The following is a 3,987-nucleotide window of genomic DNA, read 5'->3' on the forward strand; positions in this document are numbered from 1 at the left end:
CTTTTTGCTAGTTAATTCTTGATAAGAGTCTTGACTTTTGTGTTCAGCCATTGTAGACCATGATCCTCAGATTTCAGCCTCTTGAGTAGTTTAGAATTATAGGCTTAAGCCACCACTGCCTGACCTGATTAAGAATTATTAGTAGAAAGTTAGATTTTTTATTGGGCATATTTGTCTTCCTAAACGGAAGTAGAGATTTTAGCTGGATTAAAGAAGGCAATATTTCAGCTGGCTTTCTGAGGCCTGAGTTAAGTTCTGCCTTGAGGCAGAATGTCACAGTGCAGTGCCCTTCTCTTGTCAATAGGGGTCAGAATTCTTACAGAAAGCAGAAGTAGAAAAGGGCTTATGAGTCCATACATGCTCAAGGTGAGGGCAGGAAATTGGTTTAGTGTGACTGTGTGTACTAAGCCCCTCTGGCCAGTGTCTGTGTACTTTGGAGGGAATGTGTGTCAGATGTAATGTGTTCTTCCAGATAATACCATCAGAGTAGTGAAATTCTGCACAATCTCAGTGCTCTCTCCCAGACTGGCTCCAAGTCTGGCTGCAGACTTCGGCAACTCTAACCGTAGGATGCTGATGGTTTATTGCCCCACTGAAGATGGTCAGTCTGTAATGTTCTACAACCTCCCTAAATACTGGCATTCTTAGTTGCCCAGCACTTACGGTGCCAGGCACTGCTTAGATCTGGGGAACTCACTGAAGAATAAGAGGCACTTTGGGACTGAATCGGTAAAACATAAGAAGGTGGGATAAGCCAGGCACCGGTAGCTCATGCCTGTAATCCTAGCTACTCAGGAGGCTGAGATCTGAGGATCAAGGTTCAAAGCCAGCCCGAGCAGGAAAGTCCATGAGACTCTTATCTCCAATAAACCACCAGAAAACTGGAAGTGGCGCTGTGGCTCAAGTAGTAGAGCACTGGCCTTGAGCTGAAGAGCTGAGGGACAGCGCCCAGGCCCAGAGTTCAAGCCCCATGACTGACAAAAAACAAAAAAAGTGGGATAATGAGACAGAGACATTGGATGATCCTGAGTTTTGCCGGGAACACCAGAAGGGATGCCAAAAAATAAGTCGGGTTGGAGCAGGGTGCAGTTGGCTCATGCTTATGATCCTAGCTACTCAAGAAAGGATTTGAGGATCTTAGTTTGAAGCTAGCCCAGGCAGAAAAGTCTGGGAGAGTCATCTCTAATCAACTACCAAAAAGGGCAGAAGTGGAACTGTGGATCAAGTGATAGAGTGCCAGCCTTGAGTGAAAAAGCTAAGCAATAGTGCAAGGAAGGCCAGGAGTTCAAGTCCCCAGTACCATCATACGCATGTGCATGCGCGCGCGCACATACACACACACACACACACACACACAGAGCTGGGTTGGAAAGAGATGGTAATGTCTAGTTTGGGGTATATGGGGCATGCATAGCTGGGGACTTTTCAGGTAAAAGCCATCAGTTGCATACAACCATACTTTCAAAATGGAAATGCAGGGGCTGGGAAGGTGGCTCAAGTGGTTAGAGTGCTAGCCTTGAGCTGAAGAGCTGAGGGACAGCACCCAGGCCCAGAGTTCAGGCCCCACAAATGGACCCCCCTCCCCCAAAAAAAACCCCCAAAATCAAAATGGAAATGCAAAGAAGTCATTGAACTTGTTTTTTGTTTTGTTTTGTTTTGTTTTGTTTTGTCAATCATGGGGTTTGAACTCTGGGCCTGGGTGCTGTCCCTCAGCTTTTCAACTCAAGGCAAGTGCCCTACCACTTGAGTCACAGCGCCACTTCCTGGTTTTCTGGTGCATTATTAGAGATAAGACTTGTCTAACGGACTTTCTTGCCCAGGCTGGCTTTGAACTGCAATCCTAAGATCTCAGACTCCTGAGTAGTTAGGATTACAGGCGTGAGCCACCAGAGCCTGGCTTTCTCCCAGGCTTTTTTTTTTTTTTCCATCTTGGGACCTGAACTCTGGGCCTGGGCGCTGTCCCTCAGCTCTTCAGCTCAAGGCTAGCGCTCTACCACTTGAACCACAGCGCCACTTCTGGCTTTTTCTGCTTATGTGGTGCTGAGGAATCGAACCCAGGGCCTCATGCATGCAAGGCAAGCGCTCTACCACTGAGCCACCTTCCCAGCCCTCTCCCAGGCTTTCTACACCAGAAATTTACCCCCACCTGCTTCTTTGCTGGCTCCTGACCCATGAAGAGTTCCAGCAGAGAGCTCTGGGCTATGCCTCCACTTCATCACCTGCTCACTGTCCCCATGCGTGCACAGTATCTTCTCCTGGCTCTGCCTCTCCCTCATAAGGGCATTGTCACTCACTCTACTCTGTAGACCAAACCCAGGGCCTGTCACACCTCTTCCAGGGTTTCAGGCATTAGGTGGTGGTCAGGGTCCTACTCTCACCTAGCCTCTTGTTTATCCATCTATCTCTCCCATCTATTTACCTGTCAATCATGGAACCTATAGCAGTGTATTGTCTATGAATCTATCATTTATTTACCTATCATCTATGTATCTATTTATCCATCCATAATCCTCTATCACTTATTAAGGTGAAATTCACATAAAATGAATCCCTTTTAAAGTGTCCAATTCAGTGGCATTTAGTAAACTCACAGTATTGTGCAACCATGACTTCCGAAGTTCCATAATGTTTTCATCATCCACCTCAAAAGCAAACTGTGTACTTATTACTAAGGCTCTATCCCCATGTTTTCCCCATGCCTCAGATCCTGGCAAACCAAGGCTCTGCTTTCTGTCTCTATGGATTGGCCTATTTGGGGGATTTCATTTAAATTGAATCATATAATGCAGTCTTTTGCATCTGGCTTCTATTCCCTAGAATCAAGTCTCCAAGGTTCATGCACATTGTGGAATGGGTCAGTGCTTCATTGCTTATTTGTGTGTGTGTGTGTGTGTGTGTGTGTGCTGGTCATGGGGCTTGACCTCAGGGCCTCGAAGCTGTCTCTGAGCCTTTTCGCTCAAGGATAGTATTCTACCACAGAAAAGCTCTACTACTGGCTTGCAGGTAATTAAAGATAAGAGTCTCATGGGGACTTTTCTGCCCACACTGGCTTCAAACCATGATCCTCGGATCTCAGCCTCCTGAAAGGATTACAGGCATGAGCCATCAGTGCCAGGCTTTGCTGCTTTTTACAGACGAATGCTTGTCCACTGAAGATGTACTGCCTTTTGCTTTTGTAGCCTGGACACTCAGGCGCTTGCTATGCTTCTCTTGGGTACACAGCAAGAGTCGGAGTGCTGGGCAGTGTGGGAACTCTGCTCGGCTTTCCCTAGCTGGCCACGCTGCCCCTCCTATTCCCAGAAGCTATGTGCTCTGGCCTGCTTCCAGCAAGTCTCCATACACAGTCCTGAGGCCTGCTTTAGGCAGAACTCAGTGGTTTCCATCCTGCTGAGAAGTCTTCAGTGGTATCTGGCTGCCTCCTGGCTAAGTCTAGACTCCTCACTGTGACCTGCAAAGCCTGCCAGACAACCCCTCCTTCCTCAGCACAGAACATCAACCCAGGGCCTTTGCACAAGCGCCTCTTTTTCCTAGAAGGTTCAGAGGCACCAACACTGCTGTTTTTTTTTTCACTGCTGGTTTGTGATTCAGCCTCAGCATCACTTTTTACTGCCACCCCTTCTCTGGCCTGGGATATCCCCCTTTCCACCCCACCCCACCCCCTTCTTGGCAACTCGCTAGCTTTGCACAACACGGCACGCACTGCTGCTCCTGCAGGGAGCTGGCCTGACTCTCCTCCTCCCCAGCATGGGGCTCAGAGTTCATTTTGGGCTCAGCCAGTATTTTCACAAAACATTGTCCGCTAAACCTCCTTGCGGCCATGGGAAATGTAACCCAAGATCGTTTCCACTCTGACTCAGCCAGAGAAGGTGCTGGACCGTGTCGTGGGTGGAACGGGCTTGGCGGCGGAGGTGAATTCCCATCCTGAGGGCTTGGGCCCACTCCTCTTTCTCAATCTCCTCAACTTCCACCAGATACCAAGGCAGGAAG

Source organism: Dipodomys merriami, unplaced genomic scaffold (genome assembly GCF_024711535.1).
Source record: "Dipodomys merriami isolate MVZ:Mamm:240054 unplaced genomic scaffold, mDipMer1.0.p SCAF_3, whole genome shotgun sequence".
Classification (NCBI taxonomy): Eukaryota; Metazoa; Chordata; class Mammalia; order Rodentia; family Heteromyidae; genus Dipodomys; species Dipodomys merriami.